The sequence below is a fragment of the Bison bison genome, unplaced genomic scaffold, assembly GCF_000754665.1.
Source record: "Bison bison bison isolate TAMUID 2011002044 unplaced genomic scaffold, Bison_UMD1.0 scf7180017864260, whole genome shotgun sequence".
In the NCBI taxonomy this organism is placed as follows: domain Eukaryota; kingdom Metazoa; phylum Chordata; class Mammalia; order Artiodactyla; family Bovidae; genus Bison; species Bison bison.
This window is the reverse complement of record NW_011494832.1, coordinates 552,705-562,288: the sequence shown is the minus strand read 5'-3', so window position 1 is coordinate 562,288 and position 9,584 is coordinate 552,705.

The following is a 9,584-nucleotide window of genomic DNA, read 5'->3' as shown; positions in this document are numbered from 1 at the left end:
AGGCAGAATCGAGCCTCGGGAGTCCCCCCGGATATTCTCAAGCATCTTCCCCCAAAAACCAGAGTCTGCCTACTTTATTGCTTTGTGCTCTCACCTCTGACTTTACTGGGGGCTGTCCCCCACCACCATCTCACTCTCTCTGTCAAAGAGTTAACTTACAGCTCCAATTAATAAAGTTCCTGGGCAATTAGGAGTGTTTAAATCCAAACCCCTCAGATGGCTCTCTAACTCGCCTGACAAGTTTACCCGGACTCCTACAGCTATGCATACGATTGTTTACAGTCTCCCAGCCTCGAGAGGCATGGGAAGCTTAAGATATTCAAATACCTTAGAGCCTCTCAGAGAGTTAGAAACTGTCAGAATAAAACTAGTAAAAGATTTCATTGATGAGCCAATGCTTGTTGTCAAGTTTTCACATCCCTGAATTGTATCCTTGAATGTGTATTAATTAATATAGTTGGTATGTAGAAAAAATAAGTAGTGGCCTTGGTGTTAGTAACTTTAGACCCTTAAGGTAATAAATTCTTTCCTTTGTTGTAAACCCATTACACATTCGCCCTATAGGAATGCAATTTTATCTTCGGAAGATGGCGCCAAACCTTAAAATAATTACTCTTAGAGAAAATAAGTCTTTGTTGATAAGTCCTTGTCAAGAGCCATAAAATGTTAATAGGCCTTCTGGCCAGAAGATGATGTAAATCACCTAAACCATTTGTATACGATAAATTTGCAGGAAAGAAACCCTGGTTTTCTGACTTTGCATCCCCTATTATCCTCTATGTGTAATTTGGGTATAAAAGCCCCTGTTGAAAATAAAGCTACGGGCCTTGCTCACCAGAGCTTGGTCTCCCCATGTCATTCTTCCCTTTAACTTCCAGCTGAGTCTCCATCTGGAGCGCGGAACCCACCATGCTTACTAATTATGCCTGGGCTTCTAAGATCCGACCGGGGAGGCCTCAGTGTCTCCTCTCCTTCGGGAGAATGGAAGGACGCCTGCGGCCTACGTAAGTGGTGCAAACTTCTTGTCTTGAAGTTTTATTGGTCTCCCGCATAAACCAAGTTGCTCAGCCTCTTTTCTCCACTGAATTTTCCTACTGAGCTATCCTCATTCTGTTACTCTTTATATCTTTGATAAATATGTAAATAGTCGCCGACTCCGTCTCCCCTTCGAATACCCTGGATCAGCCGGGGCTGGTCCTCGGCATCCAACAATATATCAAAAGGATCATACATGGTGATCAAGTGGGATTTATCTCAGGGATGCAAGAATTTCTCAGTATATACAAATCAATGTGATACACCATATTAACACACTGAATAATAAAAACCACATGCTCATCTCCATAGATGGAGGAAAAGGTTTTGACAAAGTTCAGCATGCATTTATGTTTTAAAATGCTCTAGAAAATGGGCCTAGAGGGAACATACCTCAGCATAATAAAGACCATATATGACAAATCAGTGCAAACATCATACTTAGTGGTTAAAAGCTGAAAGCATTTACTCTAAGATCAGGAACAAGACAAGGATGCCCACTCTTGCCAGTTCTATTCAACATAGTTTTGGAATTTCTTGCCACGGTAGTCAGAAAAAAAAAAAAAAGGAATAAATGGAATCCAGATTGGAAAGGAAGAAGTGAAACAGTCACTGTTTGCAGATGATATACTGTACACAGAAAATCCTAAAGATGACACTGACAAAACTACTAGAGCTTATCACTAAATTTGTAAAGTTGCAGGATACAAAATTAATACAGAGAAATCTGGTATTTGCACACTAACAATGAACTATCAGAGAAATTAAGGAAATAATCCCATTTACCATCTCATCAAATATAATAAAATACTTAAGAATAAACTTACCTAAAGAGGTAAAAGGTTTGCATTTGGAAAACTATAAGACACTGATGAAAGAAATTGAAGGTGATTCAAACAGGTGGAAAGATATGCCATGTTCATTGACTGGAAAAATTAATTTTATAAAATGACCATACTAACCAGGGCAGGCTACAGATTCAATGCAGTCTCTATCAAAATACCAAGGGCATTTTTTCACATAATTAAGTATTTCTAAAATTTGTATGGAAACACAGCAGACCCTAAATAACTAAATGATCTTCAGAAAGAAGGAAGCTGGAAGAATCACATGCTCTGACTTCAGACTGTACTAAAAAGCTAGAGTAATCAAAACAGCTTGGAATTGGCACAAAAACAAGGGTGTAGATCAGTGGAACAGAACAGAGAGCCAAGAAATAAACCCATGCACTTACGGTCAATTAATCTGTGACAAAGTAGGCAAGAATATATAATAGGAAAAAAAAACCAAACAATCTTTTCAATAAGTGGTCCTGGGAAAACTGGTCAGATACATGTAAAAGAATAAAATTAGAATGTTCTCTTAACACCATCAGTTCAGTTCAGTGCAGTCATTCAGTTGTGTCCGACTCTTTGCGACCCCATGAATCACAGCATGCCAGGCCTCCCTGTCCATCACCAACTCCCAGAGTTCACCCAGACTCACATCCATCGAGTCAGTGATGCCATCCAGCCATCTCATCCTCTGTCGTCCCCTTCTCCTCCTGCCCCCAATCCCTCCCAGCACCAGAGTCTTTTCCAATGAGTCAACTCTTCGCATGAGGTGGCCAAATTATTGGAGTTTCAGCTTCAGCATCAGTCCTTCCAATGAACACCCAGGACTGATCTCCTTTAGAATGGACTGGTTGGATCTCCTTGCAGTCCAAGGGACTCTCAAGAGTCTTCTCCAACACCACAGTTCAAAAGTTCAATTCTTCGGCACTCAGCCTTCTTCACAGTCCAACTCTCACATCCATACATGACCACAGGAAAAACCATAGCCTTGACTAGACGGACCTTTGTTGGCAAGGTAATGTCTCTGCTTTTGAATATGCTGTCTAGGTTGGTCATAACTTTCCTTCCAAGGAGTAAGCGTCTTTTAATTTCATGGCTGCAGTCACCATCTGTAGTGATTTTGGAGCCCCAAAAAATAAAGTCTGACACTGTTTCCCCTGTTTCCCCATCTATTTCCCATGAAGTGATGGGACCGGATGCCATGATCTTCGTTTCCTGAATGTTGATTTTAAGCCAACTTTTTCACTCTCCACTTTCACTTTCATCAAGAGGCTTTTGAGTTCCTCTTCACTTTCTGCCATAAGAGTGGTGTCATCTGCATATCTGAGGTTATTAATATTTCTCCCAGCAGTCTTGATTCCAGCTTGTGTTTCTTCCAGCCCAGCGTGTCTCGTGATGTACTCTGCGTAGAAGTTAAATAAGCAGGGTGACAATATACAGCCTTGACGTACTCCTTTTCCTATTTGGAACCAGTCTGTTGTTCCATGTCCAGTTGCTTCCTGACCTGCATACAAATTTCTCAAGAGGTAGATGAGGTGGTCTGGTATTCCCATCTCTTTCAGAATTTTCCACAGTTTATTGTGATCCACACAGTCAAAGGCTTTGGCATAGTCAATAAAGCAGAAATAGATGTTTTTCTGGAACTCTCTTGCTTTTTCCATGATCCAGCGGATGTTGGCAATTTGATCTCTGGTTCCTCTGCCTTTTCTAAAACCAGCTTGAACATCAGGAAGTTCACAGTTCGCATATTGCTGAAGCCTGGCTTGGAGAATTTTGAGCATTACTAGTGTGTGAGGTGAGTGCAATTGTGCGGTAGTTTGAGCATTCTTTGGCATTGCCTTTCTTTGGAATTGGAATGAAAACACCATATGCAAACACAAATAAAGGATGAGTTAAAGAATTAAATGTAATACCAGAAACAAAACGTCAAGAAGAAAGCATAGGTGGAACACTCTTTGACATAAATTGTAGCAATATTTTGGATGAGCTCTCCTAAAGCAAAGAAAGTGGAAACAAAAATAAATGGGACCTGATTAAATTTTAAAACTTTTGCACAGCATAGGAAATCATCAACAACAACAAAAAACAACCTACTGAATGGGAGAAAATATTTGCAAATGATACAGCCAATAGAGGCTTATATCCAAAATATATGAACAGCTCTTACACCTCAATGTAAAAAAAAAAAAAAGATTAAAAAATGGGCAGAAGATCCAAATAGACGTTTTTTTCCTAAACAAGTCATACCAATGGCCATCATCACTTGAAAAGATGCTCAACATCATCATAATCAGAGAAATTCAAATTAAAAGCATAATGAGATATCACATTTGTCAAAATAGCTATCATCATAAAATACCACAAATAAAAAATATTGGCAAGGATGTGGAGGAAGGGGAACCTTCTTATACTTAGTGGGAATGTAAACTGGTGCAGCCACTATGGAGAACAGTATGGAGGTTTTGCAAAAAAAAAAAAAAAACCCAAACCTAGGACTAACATAAGACCCTGCAATTCTACTCCTGGCTATTTATCTGAAAAAAACAAAAAACAGTAATTTGAAAAGATACTTGCACCCCAATATTAATAGCATTTACAATTGCTAAGATATGGAAGCAACCTAAGTGTCCACTAACTGGTGAATGAATAAAAAAGATGTGGTATATACAAACACAATAAGGGACTTACCTATTGATCTAGTGGCTAAGACTCCACACTCCCAATGCACGGGCACCAGGTTGAATCCCTGGTCAGGGAGCCAGATCCCATATGCTACAACTAAGAGTTTGCATGCTGCAATGAAGATTGAAGATCCCAGATGCCACAACTAAGAGCCAGCACAGTCAGATAAATAAACGAATATTTAAATGCAATGTAATACTCAGCCATGAAAAGAATGAAAATTTCAGCAACATGGATGGACCTGGAGGGTACTATGCTAAGTGAAAGTAGTCAGAGAAATATGCATACTATATAATATCACTTATATGTGGAATCTGAAAAATATAGTTACTGAATATAATTTTTAAAAAAGAAACATACTCACAGATACAGAGAACATGCCAGTGGTTACCAGTAGGGAGAGGAAAGTGGGGAGGAACAGGATATGGGTAGGGGATTAAGAGGTACAAACTGCTATATATAAAATAAGCTCCAACGACATATAGTACAACATGGGATATAGCCAATATTTTGTAATAACTAAAATGGAATATAACCTTTAAAAATTGTCAGTCACTATGTTGAATACTTTAAACTTACATAATATTGTATATCAACCATACCTGATTAATTTTTTTTTAATATGAGTTATTAAGCTAAAAAAAAAAAACCCTGTTCATCAGCTCACTGTTCTGTAGATCAGGAGCTCAGGGTGGTTAGATTCTCTGCTCACGGTATTGCAAGGCTGGACTTAAGGTGTTGGCCAGACTGAATTCTCATCTGGATGATCTGAGAAATAGTCTACTTGCAAGCTCATTCATTTTATTGGCAAACTCCAATTCATTGTAACTGTGTGACTGAGATCTATGTTTCCATTATGTCAGTTGGCAATCACTCTAGGCTTCTAGAGACCACCTGCCTCCCTTCTCATGTGGCCCTCTCCATTTTCAAGCCAGCAATAATGCAATTAGTCCTTCTCATACTTTGAATATCTAGTTCTTTTTCTGCAACCAGCTTGAGATAACTGCTTTTAAAGAGCTCAGAGGATTAGGTAAGGCCTACTCAGGATAATCTTTGTTTTGTCATCTAATCTAATGTAATCATAAAATGATATTTCATCATATTCATAGTTTCCACTTAATAAATTATACAAAAATAATAGGTAATAGGGGGCAGTTATTTTAAAATTCTTTGTACCAGGGCTCTTGTATAAAATGTTTTTACTTAGCACTTAAAATACATCACAAATATGATGCAGTTGCTACTGATTCTTTTTTTTAATGTAATTTAAGGCATAATGCATTCTGGTGGTGGGGTAGCATTCAACTACTTTATAGCCAGTTGTATGAAAATAGATTTTCACTTTTACAGTAACGTACTATCTAAGTTATTTTATGAATTTTCTTTCTATCAAACCTTGTTTACCCCTGGAAGATTTAAATTATACAATACTGAATAAATGTTATCTATTGGATTGTATTTCTTTGCTCCTAAATTCTGATTTTCTAATAAACCTTTCCAAATACGACCTGTAATAGTCTCTTTTTGTTAATATTTAATTTGTTTGGAGTTCTGTTTTTAACTTTTTATTTATGAAGCAAAAGGTCAGCTTTGTCAGGTATCTCACAGTGTCTTTTTAGTTCGTACTTCATAAAATTATAATTTGTTTGGGTTTGGACAACACTCACATGTTAGTATGTTTGGTGTGGTTGTGTGTGTGTGTATTAAATTATTAAGTAGAGGGCACTAGGAGGCAATAAGGCAACTTTTATCATCTTTTCCACCTTCTGCAATTATATAAACATTTTCATGACTAAAAATAAAGTTTATGAACTTGGTCAACAATAGCCAGAAAGGTGAGCATAAACAGCAGTCAACTGTATTTACAATTATTAAAGGAATGGTACATATTTGGATGACAGATTCAAGTCCAGACTGAAAGGTAAAGTCACATATTTTACTGTCTTGAATACAGACCTGTATATTTCAAATGCTTAAGATCTGAAGACCTAAGTATGAATAATATGGATACCTTGAGTAATCTGCAGCCAGAACTTAACAGTTTCACCACTTGTTCACTCCACTTCTTAGTCCCCTTTCATAGCCAACCTTTTCTTTCATTTCTGCTACTATAAAATTTGTCTCCCCGTAAAGAACAAATGTGTCTTGTTTTTGTTTAAGATAGGACCTTACTCAAAGAATTTTGGAGCAAGCTTTGACAGTTAAATACCCTGCCTGGTTTCTAGAGAAACATAGTGGGTATGTTTCTCCTTACTGTGGTTTTACCCAGGCAGGCATTATTCCTTTAGAAAGCAGTTGCATCTTGCATAACTTTCCAGTTATACACTCGAAATACTTAGGGGTCAGAAGCCAATTTCTATGCAGCTGCCAGAATCTCCAAATTTAATTAAAAATCACCCTCTGGTACAGTCATCTTATGTCTCGGGTTAGGTGTTAAAATTTCCTACTCAGTTGATTGCACAGTAATCCACTTCCAGGAACCATTTCACAGCTAAGTGATACTGCTTATTTCAAAACCTTTCAAAACCAACCTAAGAAAGGGGAGAATTACTAAAAGCATTTAGCTAATTTTAGTTCAGTTCAGTTCAGGTCAGTCGCTCAGTCATGTCTGACTCTTTGCGACCCCATGGACTGCAGCACACCAGGCTTCCCTGTCCATCACCAACTCCCGGAGCCTACTCAAACTCATGTCCATCACGTTGGTAATGCCATCCAACCATCTCATCCTCAGTTGTCCCCTTCTCCTCCCACCTTCAGTCTTTCCCAGCATCAGGGTCTTTTCCAATGAGTCTTTTCTTCACATCACCTGGCCCAAGTATTGATGTTTCAGCTTCAGCTTCAGTCCTTCTGATGAATACTCAGGACTGATTTCCTTTACGATTGACTTGTTGGATCTCCTTGCTATCTAAGGGACTCTCAAGAGTCTTCTCCAACACCACAGTTCGTGCTCAGCTTTCTTTATAGTCCAATCTCAAATCCATACATGACTATTGGAAAAACCATAGCTTTGATTACATGGCCTTTGTTGGTAAAGTAATGTCTCTGCTTTTTAATATGCTGTCTAGGTTGGTCATAGCTTTTCTTCCAAGGATCAGGCATCTTTTAATTTCGTGGCTATAGTCACCATCTTCAGTGATTTTGGAGCCCCCCAAAATAAAGTCACTGTTTCCACTGTTGGCACATCTATTTGCCATGAAGTGATGATGCGACCAGATGCCATGATCTTAGCTTTCTGAATGTTGAGTTTTAAGTCTCTTTAACTTTCATCTAGAGGCTCTTCAGTTCTTCTTCACTTTCTGCCATAAGGGTGGTGTCATCTGCATATCTGAGGTTATTGATATTTCTCCCAGCACTCTTGATTCCAGCTTGTGCTTCTTCCAGCCCAGCATTTCGCATGATGTACTCTGCATAGAAGTTCAATAAGCCGGGTGACAGTATACAGCCTTGATGTACTCCTTTCCCAATTTGGAACCAGTCTGTTGTTCCATGTCCAGTTCTAACTGTTGCTTCTTGACCTGCATACAGATTTCTCAGAAGGGAGGTCAGGTGGTCTGGTATTCCCATATCTTTAAGCATTTTCCAATGTGTTGTGATCTACACAATCAAAGGCTTTGGCATAGTCAATAAAGCAGAAATAGATGTTTTTCTGGAACTCTCTTGCTTTCTCGATGATCCAACGGATGTTGGCAATCTGATCTCTGTTTCCTCTGCCTTTGCTAAATCCAGCTTGAACATCTGGAATTTCACAGTTCATATGCTGTTGAAGTCTGGCTTGGGGAATTTTGATCATTACTTTGCTAACTTGTGAGATGAGTGCAATTGTGCAGTAGTTTGAACATACTTCGACATTGCCTTTCTTTGGGATTGGAATGAAAACTGACATTTCCAGTTCTGTGGCCACTGCTGAGTTTTCCAAATTTGCTGGCATATTGAGTGCAGCACTTTCAGGGCATCATCTTTTAGGATTTAAAATAGCTCAACTGGAATTCCATCACCTCCACTAGCTTTGTTTGTAGTGATGCTTCCTAAGGCCCACTTGACTTCTCTTTCCAGGATGTCTGGCCCTAGGTGAATGATCACACTATAGTGGTTATTTGGGTCATGAAAATCTTTTTTGTATAGTTCTTCTTTGTATTCTTGCCACCTCTTAATATTTTCTGCTTCTGTTAGGTCCATGCCATTTCTGTCCTTTATTGAGCCCATCTTTGCATGAAATGTTCCCTTAGTATCTCTAATTTTCTTGAAGAGATCTCTAGTCTTTGCCATTCTGTTGTTTTCCTCTATTTCTTTGCATTGATCCCAGAGGAAGGCTTTCTTATCTCTCCTTGCTATTCTTTGGAACTCTGCATTCAAATGGGTATATCTTTCCTTTTCTCCTTTGTCTTTTGTTTCTCTTCTTTTCTCAGCTATTTGTAAGGCCTCCTCAGACAACCATTTTGCCTTTCTTTTTCTTGGGGACGGTCTTGATCACTTCCTCCTGTACAATGTCACAAAACCTCCATCTATAGTTCTTCAGGCACTCTATCAGATCTAATCCCTTGAATCTGTCACTTCCACTGTATAATCCTAAGGGATTTGATTTAGGTCATACCTGCAGATGGTGACTGCAGCCATGAAATTAAATGATGCTTACTCCTTGGAAGGAAAGTTAGGACCAACCCAGATAGCATGTTCAAAAGCAGAAACATTACTTTGCCAACAAAGGTTCATCTAGTCAAGGCTATGGTTTTTCCTGTGGTCATGTATGGATGTGAGAGTTGGACTGTGAAGAAGGCTGAGCACCGAAGAATTGATGCTTTTGAACTGTGGTGTTGGAGAAGACTGTTGAGAGTCCCTTGGACTGCAAGGAGATCCAACCAGTCCATTCTGAAGGAGATCAGCCCTGGGATTTCTTTGGAAGGACTGATGCTAAAGCTGAAACTCCAGTACTTTGGCCACCTCATGCAAAGGGTTGACTCATTGGAAAAGACTCTGATGCTGGGAGAGATTGAGGGCAGGAGGAGAAGGGGACGACAGAGGATGAGATGGCTGGAT